We start from the raw sequence: 12,289 nt of genomic DNA on the forward strand, positions 1-12,289 counted from the left end.
CACTATGAATCTTTGCACGTAACCGCACAAGAAAAACTCAGCAGTGCACGCCGCATCTGAAACACAGCAGTCCACTGAGCCCAGAATCACATCCCAGATAAGAGATTTTCCTCAGTTGATAGCTGCGAGAGCCGACACAAAACATCACGTTTAGTCACGGCTTTATTCTCCTTTTTTTTCTCTGTTCTCTCTGTTTCTAACAGAATGGTAAGCAGTTTTACTGAACACAACGACAGCCGATCAGGCATCCCTTTTAATTCTCTTGTCCCACTGGGGTTTAAACGCTGCAGCACAGCATGGTCCGGTATACAGGTACTATCCGAGAGTCTCAGAACATCCCTGTCTTTGATTTTTTTTCTGAAAGCAGTCAAATGAATCACATGGACGCATGACCAGCGCTGGAAGCTCATTGTAACTTTGGACAATGCTATAAATTGAACTCCACTTCCTGTTTCATCCAATACTGCTCAGATTTGAGCCATTGCACCCCCAGCCTTTATGTGACACATCCTTCATAAGGATGTGCATCTCGACACCAGAAATAGGACTTACTCTTCCAGTGCCGTGCAGTATCTCTCACATATTGATTAGCATAACTGCTCCAGATGATGCTTAGATTGCATCACTGGGAGTCTGCAGAGCCTCGGCTTGTGCCTCCTGCCTCTTTGCTAAGATAAAAAAGCTGCTCCTTTAGGAGCCCAGTGTGTGTTTTGCAAAGAAGTCATGGAGAAAATATGTCCGTGTGAGAAGCATTGGAGATCTGATGGGAAAAAATAAAAACAGACTAATACTGCTAAAATAAATTTTAAAGTTACTACGTTGCATGTAAAAAAAAAAAAAAAGAAAACACAATCTGACAACGCTACACGTTAGCCACATCAGTGTATTTACAATAACGCCCAAACATTTATTGAACAGACTGACATTTAGAGGAAATTTAGATCACAACATTTGGGCCATCCAAAATAGTAAACCTCAATGTTGTTCCAATGTTGAACACATTAGGTTGTGTTTTTTGTTTTGTTTTACATATATAAAATGTAGTGATTTTACCTGCTTTCAAACTCATTACAAACCTGGATTAAGATTTCTGGGGTTGTGTCGGTCTTTCTGCTAAAGTCCATGATGTGAGAAATGGTGCCATGTTTCTCTGCAGTCTTTTCTGGTAACATTTTCTTCCCGGAATGGAAAAACACAACAAAACAAAGAGTAGCTATTGCATAAACAGCTTTTTAAAGTACTTGTTGCCAAAAACCAAGCCTTTCAAAGTACAGTATTCTGACATTCAGTTTAGTTTCAGTTTGTAATTTCACCCCAAATCACAGGAAAAGCCTCAGTAAAAGCAAATCCGGCTCTTAGAAACCTAACATTAGACTGCACTCACTGAGCTCTCACACTGGAGGAAACCGCAGAGTGATGTTTAATATTTCAGCATGCACACTCACACGCACACACATGCATACGTGAAAAGTGCACATGCCTCTCTGGGGCCAAGGTGATGTGAGTGCTGGTGTCGTGAGTCATCAGCTCTCAGAGTGCGCATGAAGACAGCCAGATATAGACACTGACACACGCATGAAAGTTGCATCGGTGTGAACAGACAAGAAAAGGCTCCCAGCTAAAAGGAGTCTCTGCTCATCTAATAATGATGCTGCCTGAGAAAATCAAGCCCGATGGAGGCTTTCATCACCGCCGCATGTATAATCCACAAAGAGCAGGAGTGAGGCAGAGTGACAAAGAGACACTGATAAAAGTCTATTTTGGAATTTCTTCATTTCAAATGCAACATATTGTGCTCTTGAGTGCTAACAGGTTCGGTTTCGGTTGTTGCGGGGATGCAAGGTCATTCGTCGCTCTGCTGAGTGAAAGTTGCTAAAACAGAGGCCTGCCGTCCAGATGTGCACATGCTTTGTAAGCTCAGAAATGTAAGCGAGACAGGACAAACACCGCCGGTGAGCTCAATTCATCCTTGACCCTCTTCTGTTGAGCTTTTGTCAGTGAATACTCATGTTTTCAGCTAGAAGTGGCTTTAATTTGTGGAAATGTGTCCATGTTTAGTTGTGTTAATGATTCTCATCAGACAAACAGCATGCATTTGTAAAAGCAAGGAGAGAATGCTTTGACAGAGCTGACACAAGTCACTGTCTTTGTTCAAAAGCACAGAGTTCCAAGAGAATAGGCATCATCTCTTCTCTATAATATTCTGAAGAAAATGTTAACTTAGGTGTTCCACTAACAGGGATATTTTCTCCCATGTTTTTAAAAATATTTTGAATCAGCATCATCAATAGTTGCACCGGTCTATATAAAAAAACTTGTGCAGCCGTACACTCCCAGCAGGTCCCTGAGATCATGTGACCAGGGTCTGCTGGTTAATAAGAGAGCTCGGCTAAAAACTAACGGTGACAGAGCCTTTGCAGCAGTGGCTCCATCCCTCTGGAACTCCTTCCTCTCAGCCTCAGATCTGTAGACTTAATGTTTTCTTTTAAAAAGCAGCTAAAAACCTGTCTTCTTCAAATTTCTTTAGTGCTGTATATTTCTATTTTACTCTGAAGCACTTTGTGATTTTTATCTTGAAAGGTGCTACACAAATTAAGTCTATTATTTATTTATTTTTATCATATTGATGACCAATAAAGTTTTTTCAAGGCTAAATGATACTCAAAGTTAGACATTAACATCTAACCCCTTAATGCCTGACTTTATATCCAGTTACCATATTTTTTGCACTATAAAGCACGCATAAAAAGCCTTGTTTAAAAAAAAAAAATCTACCCTGTGCCTTATAATAATAAGTGCCTTCTGATGTTGTTTACCTTTCAGCATATCACTTTGGGGGTCTCCACAGTGAATCCGCTATCACTGATTTACACAGGTGGCTGGGCAGAGATTTTTACGCTGGATGCCCTTCCTGACCTGACCCAGACTTGGGCCCCCTTGTGGCTACATTGTTAGGGAGTAGTGCAACGGGTCTTGTCCAAGGACTCCCCCCCTGGGAAACGAACGCTCATTAATCCTGGTTGTACTTTTTGATGTCAAAGCGATATTAAGAGGTAAACAACACAAAATGTCAGTCTGTCATTTTATGTGTTGCAAACATGGCTGGGTGTACTGTAAAAGTGAGATGACATAAGTTTGAAAATTGACCATTCATTGATGGTGCACCTCATAATCCGCTGTGCCCTATACAATATTTATTACTGTATTGTTTTTCGTTCGTTTTTGTTTTTTTTGGGGGGGGTGAAGCAAGATTAAGTCCTGCGTTTCATGGTAGTTTGCATTTTTTTAAGGTTGGCATGAAGGGGTTAAACGGGTTTTAAAAAACTGTCTAAAGAGGCTATTTCATTTATAAAATCCATCAATAAACCATTAGAAAACTGTTCAAGAAACATAGCATTCCTTGTACTCATTGCTTTTGCAGATTAGAGTTTTAGATGCTAGGATGATCAAGAATTTCTGACCTGGTTTATTGAAACTATGACCTCTTTTTCAGGAAGCAGTTTATTTCCATGGCTGTGTTCTGTTTAGTGCAAAAGCCTATTCAAGGTAAGCCAAAACTATTTTCATTCATGTAAACTGTCACATTAATTAACAACAGCTCATTATTTCTTGTCCAGTCTTTTTCTGAAAGTAGCAGGTCAGGCTTCAATAATCAGCTTTCATTTGATTTCTTTACTACTAGGTTTATGTTTTTGTGCACTTCATGTGGCTAAACATTATTAACCACAAGAATTGTGTTAAAAACAGCTTATTAAAGTGTTTTTTTCAATGTTTTAAAAAGTAATTTCATGTAGGTGATGAAAAGGATCTTTTTTATTTATTAATTTTTTTCAGGAGGAAGATCCTCATTTGTCAGATAGAATTGAATCCCTCTTGTGGTCCAATGATTTCAACTCGGGAAAATATCTGCCTGAAAGAGTGCACTATTCCAAAAATGTACAGCCTGCTCTAATAAAAATACAAAAATGCAGCAGTACACAATGGTGGACATGTTTTTTTTTTCACCCATGAAACATGGTAAGTTCTGTATGTCCTCCAAACTACTGACCTAACCAAAACCAGGCGATCGTTGGCTCACCAATGTAAAAGCTCTGAGAGATGAAAACTAGCTACAATAATTACTCAGAAATCTACATGGGTGTGCTGCTAAAAATGTAAATTTAGAAAAGATTCAAATTCATGCAGATAAATTAAAGTACAAAGAGTGATTTAGCTTTTAATATCCACAGATAAAAGCCCAGGGCATCTAAAATCCCTACACCGGGTCAGAGTACCATCATGATGTTACATAAAAATCAAAGTGTGTCTGAATGCTGATGAGCGTCATGTCTTTTAACCCTGAGCCTTCGGCCACTCTAGTTCATCAACCAAGTTGTAATTCCAACTGATTTAGAAGCGGAGAAAAATGCCTTGCGCTGATAAGCAACACAGTCCACATAAATCAGCATTGCGCCATTAAGCCTGGTTTACACTTCACTGCGATCCGCCATCGCATCAATCGTATCCGCAATCGCACGGTCTAGTTCATACCAATGTTGGCTGGTTTTGCTTGCGACTGTGATAACTGGGATAATCTTCTGACTGAGTGGCATTTAAACTATTCAAGCGGCGCGATTGTCTCCAGCGTTTATTTTTAACATGAAGGACATCTTGATCGTACACTTGCTCCCTCTGTAAACGTGCAGGTACACGATGAGGCAGAGGAGGAAGTGTTGTGTTTCGTGCACCAAACAGAAGAAAAAAATAAAGTCCAGTCGCTGATATCATCAGCTGGTATCATATCTCCTGGTGATAGGGGTGATTCTGCTCCGATGGCTTTGCTACCATTGAAACCAGAGCGATTACAGAACTCTTTGAAGTGCAAACCGGGCCGTATGCAAGACTTTACATTTGCAATCAGCGGATTCACGTTGATTGCGTAAATGGTCAAAGATTTACAGTGCGCCAAAGAGTGTGTGTTATTTAGATGTCGCCGTTGACACCTCTGCTGTTACAGGGTTAAAAAAGTAAAACATGTTAAGTTGGAAGAAGCTGCTTTTCGCTCAAGTACCACATGCTGTAATCTGGAGTGTCTTCCAGAGAAAGGTTATGGTAAACATCTATGCTGATGATAACCTTCTTTTGCATTCACACTAATCCTGTGATGGGATTTGATGTCTTCACCCTTCATTCCTTTCAACCTGCATGCTTATATCAAAAGAAGTGTGACACACGGTATCCTCCGTCACAATTGTTGATCTGGCTTTTAACAGGTAACAGTCAGAGATAAAGTCACCACTGCCTGTTTTCTTAGCTAGAGATTTGGTTCTTACCTGAGCAAACAAAACAGACAGAAATGTGGTGCATAATCTCTAGTCTGCTTGCTTCAACTTCGTGCTCCCTGTGAGGAACAATCAGGAATCTGTTAAAAGGGCCGATTGCCTCTCAAATGACTGATCGTGTTTAAAATGGAGCACAAAATACTCACTTTCTGAAACCGGGGTGCAGACTCTGAGTTGTGAATATCTGTTCATTATTTAGATTGTTGGTTGGATGCTGCAGTATCATGCCGCTTGCAGACAACTATTTATCACAGCGTTGAGAGGTGCTGGTCTTTAAGAAACATCTGTGCGCTGCCGTCATGGGGATTGTCTTTAGTGGACAAGCTGCTCTGACTTTTTTAAGGAGTTGACACAACTTCGTAAATGCTGAACACAGAGGGCAGATTGCTTTAGTTTTCAAGCTTGCAAGAGAGCCTAAAACAGCTTTCTGATAATGCAGAATAAGTGAAAGCCCAGCAGATGAAGAATGACAGACTAAAAATGCATTATTCATTTTTCTGCGTGCCGCTGTGGTTTGGGACCACTGAGCTGTTGGACCACAGCTGATCATCCCTAACCATGACTTTAATATCTGCCACAACACAGTGAACAATTGGCTGAGGACTCTTTCATGCCAAAAGTGTGGCAATTTGGTCAGGTGGGAAAGATTCAGAAATGTCACACTTTGATTTGGTTTGGTTTGAATTCACACTGAACTCTTGAGAATGAACCGCACCTCCTTAAAATGTGATGCAAATACAAAAGTGTCTGTTTCTGGATCGGCCTCAAACCAAGCCATGACAAGAACATGAAAAATTTAAGAGGAAAACCAGACACTCCTGCTGGTTATTTGATTGATTTGACATTTGTTCTGGAATGTGCATGTGAATGGTGCTCACACTGGACAAGCAGGGATGGGCTTCTTCTTCTTTTGCTAATGTTCACTAGTGCATGTCTGCCACCTACTCTTGGGAAGAGGCTAGGTGTGAAATGTTAAAATGGTGCAAATGCCGTGGCTCTAGTTCCAGGCTTTTTCTTTTACAGCTATATTCCGATATAAGAAAGACTTGGTGTCATTTAATTCCCGCCGGACACAAACTGCAATTATTAATTACTCTTACAAGATCAGTTTTCAAACGATTGGCAATTCTGTGAAAGGGACACCATCCCAACATGACTAACACATCAGAGTTTCTAATTGGTCAAAGTTTGACCTGGTTTAACTTTAACACTAGTTAAATGGCCTAGTGTTTTGTATGTAGTGCCCGAAAACTGTTGTAGAAACTAACAGAGCGACACGTGAACGTGAGAGTTTTAAACACGGAAGCTCAACACGAACATATAGGCCACTTATGAAGACTTTTTATTGTATGTGACTTTTTATTTTATTTATTGAGTCACTACGCAGCTTGCTGAGGGTGGTATGAACGTAGCTTTAGGTACCACTAAGCTCTATTTACTCCACATTATATCAATGGAAGAGGTTTTATTATGGGATTGTATTATGTTAAGCATATTGTGCACCATTTGCAAAAATGCAAAAAACACTAACAAAAAAAAATGTAAAACCACAATGCTCTGATTTTGGTGGGGGATGGTGAAAAAGCCTCACTGAACAGATTTAAAACTTTGACCTTTTACTATTGAACCTGCAAAATGGAAAAATATTAAAAGAAAAACAATATTCTGAATTCAGTTTAACCAGCACAAGTCAGCCAAAGTAAAATATGCAGGCCAGCAACTTAAGAAACATTGTTGTACGGAGAAAACAAACTGTTAAAATAATCTAATATGACTCTTGAGGCTTTAGCTCTCTTGGCCTCATTATGTTTATCTGTCTTCAACCAAAAAGTTTAAATAAAATGTGTTCACTCATGCTAGAGAATTAAATATTTTAAAGTTGGACTAACTTTGTCTTTTCCCTCTTTTATCTCATTCTGCCGGTTACTTCAGCCTAAGAAATATGATCCGTGAAGACAACTTCCTCTAAAAACCATATAATAAGCATGTAAATAAAGAGGATTATGTAATTACATAATTGATGATAACAGTGTAATGATGACCTTTGCCTCATTGTGCAGCACTAAATCCGCCTCTTCTGTCTTACTGTAGAAAGTCCATGAGTCACCAAAGGCAACACTTAGCCTGAAATTGACTTCACAAACAATCTTTGCTCCGCCTTAAAAGAGGACATGCTTTCTAGACAGCAGTTAGACCAAAGGCGTCCTGCACACAAACGCAACACAGACACGTCTTCTGCGAGCCCTGCGTGTGAACTGATTTTGCTTTGCGAGCGGCAGCTTGGGGCCGTGAGGTGCTCGTTTAGTAGATCATTCCGAGTTTGGCGAGGAGGAAGGAAGACGGGGAGGAAAGAAAGGGACAGGAAATATGTGCAAACAAGAGGGAGAAGAAAGATACTGAAAGGAAAGAGCAAATGGGGACGAGGGTAGGGAAGAGCAGAAAGAGACGCAGGCATTTCAGATAAAGAGGTTTAATTGACTGCCACAGAGCCCGCAGTTGTGCGGCGGCCGCTAATAGTCGGCTGGAGGCTACCGAGGCCAGCAGACACACAGAGAGGCCGGACTTTCCTCTCATTAACGCTGCTGCCCTCAAGCTTTTGCTGTCCTCCATTTTTATTTCATTTAGCCTGCGTTTATTTTTTATTTTTTTAGGAATGGAAATATGAAGAGGCAATTTGTCAAAGGATGAAAAAAAACTATCAATATATAATTACCTGCACGCAGGTGATTGTGTGCACGTGCAGTGGATCAGGCACATCGGAAGTCTAAATTTATACTGGATGATTGTTAAAGGAAAGCTGCTGCAAAAGCAACCCAGTGGAATTAGGTGAAATGAAATGAAAAATAAAGGAGTGCAGGAACATCTGTGGCTGTTTTATCGTCAGCTGACTTTCCCACTGTGTGTGTGTTACACAATCCTGCTCTGTTATTTCAGTCAGGTTCTTACGCAGTTAAAGACTTAGAAAGAAAATATATTTAAGAATATATCTCTATATATGTAATATCTGGCTCTGCTCCCTCTTTCTCCCATCCATCTCACCTCCTCCTAATCCTGACTCACCCCTTCACCTCATTGTCCCCCTTTTCCTCCTCCTTTCATGTCCCTCCCGCCCTGTACAGTCTAATAGGCTATTGATTTTCCATCTGCTCATGAAGGAGCCTGTGCTTCTGCACTTCACTCATGATATTAGCTGTCCATTAACAGCGGCGGGCATGCTCTCCCTGCATGTCAGCACCTCTGCAAACACACACATGCTTACACATTTGTCTCACACACACACGCACACACACACACATAAGGTTTTGGGGAATTATGACAACTTGAAAGCAGCAGAGCCGATCTACATGACAAATAAAAGCTTTTGCACAAACACAGAACTAGCAGTACTCCCTGTTATCCTATAGAAAACAGAGTTTAAAGTTGACTAAAATAGCCTATGAATTGTTTCTTTTTTTCTTTAGATAAATTAATTATAACTTTGGTAATTTCTGACTTCAAATATTCTGAATAAAAGTCTCCAAAAACGTCTCACTCTTCCATTTCTTCATATTTGAAACAGCTTGACTAAACAGCATGCACATATGACTTAACCAAGAGACATTTCTGCTGTAGCCAGAAAACAATATATATCTGAAAAACAATTTTAATGAATAGAAAACTGTTGCATAGATTGGATGTTGGAGTAAAAAAAATATATTTGTTAAATAAAACAATAATACAAACTGAGTAAAATTGAGATCTTTCCTTGAAAAATAGCAGATCCACAAACTAAACCAGTATAATCATATTATTTGCACTACAGAAGGGAACAAATATCAAGGTACACTGTCAATGATGGTTTATTTTTGCCGAACTATAAGCAGGAACAAAAGAGTCATTGATAAGTCAGACAGTCAGTCAGACTTTATTAACTGTGCGCACAGTAACTATAAAATATGTTTGTAACATGCTACACAATAAAGTGTTAGCAGCAAAAGCCGCATTCGCGTATTCACAATATCTCTAACTCCCAACTTTGTTTGCAAAAACCAGAGACACAACTAAAACAAACCGTAAATACACCACCTCCCAAACTTTTTAGTAACATACAAACACAATCCAACGCATTAGTCGCGTTAGTGTATTTACAATAAGTGTAACTCTCAACTTTTTTTGCAACACGTGAAAAAAATTGATGCAAAAAAAGAATGCTATTGTGACTACACTAACTTCAAACTTTTTTAGTAACATCTACAAAAAAACACATTCCGATACTGCTACAGGTTAGTCGTGTTAGCGTATTAAAAAAAGTCAGACACTGCTACATGTTAATTACAATAGCATATTTACTCTACCTGTAACTTCCAACTTTGTTATTACGTACAAAAAAAAAGAAACAGTCTGACACCACTCCGCATTAGCCGTGTTAGCCACGTTAGCATATTTACGATAACACCCGACATTTGTAGCTGCAGAATTAATCCATATATGATGCAGACAAATGAATAGTTTTAAGTGTGCCTTATAGTGCTGAACGTAAAATAATATATATTTTTATCAGAGTTGACCAAAACTAGTTGAGACACACTGATGGAAGGACAATATAAGCCACAGAGCACTGAACTCAAACACGGTTAAAACCTGCTGTGAAAAAACAGATTTGGCACAGGCTTGGATCTCTGCAGCTGCACTCGAAAGTCTCAGATGCCAACAAAACAGTTTTGCTGTTCTTTATCTTACGTCTCACAAGAACAGTGAAACTCAAACACTGACTGACAGATCCTGCTCTGCTCTGCTCTAAACCCAAACACAACAGAGAGAAACAGCCGGGACTTTTCAGTGTGAAAAATATCAGTAATAGTCAGCTCCGCTCTACGTTGACATATTTAAGAATAACTAAAACCGGTTCAGAATACTGTTTATGGCTCTGTTTAGAATTCTTTCAGATTTCATTTTATCAAAAGTTCTGTCAGATAAATAAAATACAGTAGGTACCATCCACATTTTCTAGTCATGTGGGGAGGTTTGCACCTCAACTTTGCACTAAATCTCAAAAGACTGGTAATGTTGGAGTCAGTAATAGATACTTTAAATCGATAGTATTAATTCTTTGTATATGAAACTATTATTCTGAGAAGAGGCAGAGGGTGTGTTGAGCGGGGTGCAGACAGATTGCTACAGAATGATTAAATGTCTGAATTCAGTGATGATATGGGCTGTTATAACTCACATCTGTAAAGCTGTCAGCAGTGAATTTGTAGCTTCACTGTACTCTGGGTGAAGGAGCTACAAGCCAGGCAGAGCAACAAAGCAGGAGGATGAGTCGTGACCGGAGGAGGTCTGATGGAGGTTAATGAGGTATTGCGTCGTTGGTTGTACAATCAGAGGTTGCCTGGCTGTCTGGAAGCCTGTGTCTACTGCTGTCATTACTTCTGGAGGTTTGAACAGTTCCTGATGTGGGAATCTCAACCCAGACTGCAGGTCACTTTGTTTTCCCTCGTGACTACGTCTTTTACCACCACCCCCTAGTCTTTTTCTGATTCTTGCTCATTGTGTGCTCAACTTATTTGCACTATGTTTTCTTACTTGTGTCTCCACAGGCTGCCTGCAGAGTTACCGACCCCCAGCAGCACAGCGGGGCACCATTTTGATTGGTGAATCTACGATTTCCTTCTATGGTGTGGGTTATCCAGTTTCCATATGCATCTGCTTTTTTTAACCCATGGTGAAAGGAGGAAATGATTAAGTACATTAAAATAAAAAAATAAAAACAATAACAGCGCAAAAGGGGAGGGCAGGTTTTCTTGCACTGGAAGAATCCATTGTTCTTTCTTGACATCATTCTCTAAGAAGAGGCGTCAGCTTAAAGAAGTCATTGTTTCTGCCATCATTAGTGAAAATAGCTAGAGCAACCAGTTCACCTGCGGGTCAAACAAATACTTCAGGCTGTTAAAATTTTTAATCAAGAACAGCCTGCAAATGTAATGCTTGTGTCGGAAGATTACAAGGAAAATGATCTCTTAAAATAAGGCAGGGTTCAATCTCGCTTCTCAATAACTAAAAGAATGTTTGAAAAATAATGCATTTAGCGGAACTGATTAAGCTTTAGTCCTAATTACCTGTGGGCCTGTCGTGGAAAATTTCAGATTCGGTTCTCGTCCTGCCCACCCATGTGTCGAAGTGTCCTTGAGCAAGACACTGAACCCCACATTGCTCCTGGTGGTCATAGGTTGGAGCCAGCATCAGTGTGTGATGGCTGTGACTGTGACTGTGACTGTAAAGCACTTTGGGCCTTCTGAGAAGGTAGAAAATCGCTATAAGTATACGCCATTTACCATCAAAAAACAATGTGGATGCAGGCTGTCTGCAGATGAAAAATAGGCAAACCTGTAAGGGACACACAGGTGGCACGCACAAAATGCCAAATTCGTAGACTGCTTGGTGAGCCCGTAGAGCAAAAATGTTCATGCACATTTGTTCTACATGCATGCTGTGAGTGACAAGTTTTAGCGAACATTGCAAACCATCCTGGGTACCGTAAAAGTTAGTGCTGCTTAGGTCATAAGTGCGCACTCATTGTTTGCAGCCTGACTGTTAGAAATAAGAAATTCAACAATTTGTTGGGCGGTCTAATGCGCACCCCACAGGAAATTTTGTATACCACCCCATGCATGCTGCCTTTGTGAGTAGTCAGTAAGTTGCCTTACCAACGACTAGAGTCCGTCGTGAGGGCATCCTACGTCATAAGTGTATTATTCGTATGTCAAAAATGAAAAGTTCAACTTACATTAGCTCACGAATACTTCACGATAAACTTACCACATGTACAATAACTGGTGTAAAATTTTTCTTGACAATTTTTAAGGTGGCTGCACAAACCTCAAGGGAACAAGACACACCTGGGCTCCCTTTAAGATGCAGCCGCACCACTCAACAACGCATTACAGCCTCTGACAACCCAAAAACCTGCAGCACTCATACAGGGCAAC

At 40.1% G+C, this 12,289-nt stretch overlaps 1 protein-coding gene across 6 annotated transcripts in view; it reads right to left on the reverse strand.

The window, feature by feature from the left end:
* Positions 1-12,289, reverse strand: part of nlgn1 (neuroligin 1) — a 406,572-nt gene that overhangs the window by 61,156 nt on the left and 333,127 nt on the right. The window lies entirely within an intron of this gene.

This window comes from Oryzias latipes, chromosome 4 (genome assembly GCF_053564925.1).
Source record: "Oryzias latipes strain Hd-rR chromosome 4, Olatipes_Hd-rR_3.1".
NCBI classification, from domain to species: domain Eukaryota; kingdom Metazoa; phylum Chordata; class Actinopteri; order Beloniformes; family Adrianichthyidae; genus Oryzias; species Oryzias latipes.